Source organism: Crocuta crocuta, unplaced genomic scaffold, assembly GCF_008692635.1.
Source record: "Crocuta crocuta isolate KB4526 unplaced genomic scaffold, BGI_CrCroc_1.0 scaffold530, whole genome shotgun sequence".
Lineage (NCBI taxonomy): Eukaryota > Metazoa > Chordata > Mammalia > Carnivora > Hyaenidae > Crocuta > Crocuta crocuta.
The window spans coordinates 1,296-1,803 of NW_027531004.1; positions in this window are offsets into that span (position 1 = coordinate 1,296).

A 508-nucleotide genomic window follows, 5' to 3' on the forward strand; every position below is an offset into this window, starting at 1 on the left:
GCACATGTACCCCAATGTTCATAGCAGCACTCTCAACAATAGCCAAAACATGGAAAGAGCCTAAGTGTCCATCCAAGGACGAATGGTTCAAGAAGACGTGGTTTATCTATACGATGGAATACTACATGGCAATGAGAAAGAATGACGCCTGGCCATGTGTAGCAACATGGATGGACCTTGAAGGTGTTATGCTGAGCGAAATACATCAGGCAGAGAAGGACAGATACCATATGTTTGCTCATATAGGAGGATTAGGAGGAACTTAACAGAGGTCCATGGGGGAGAAGAAAGGGGTAAATAGGTGGGGAGAGGGAGGGAGGCAAACCATGAGAGACTCTTGAATGCTGAGAAACAAACTGAGGACTGATGGTTATGGGAGGGGAAGAAGGGTGATGCGCATGGAGGAGGGCACTTGTTGGGATGAGCACTGGGTGTTATATGGAAACCAACTTGACAATAAACTATTTTTTTAAAAAGTTAAAAAAAGAGAATTGGTGCTGGTATATCA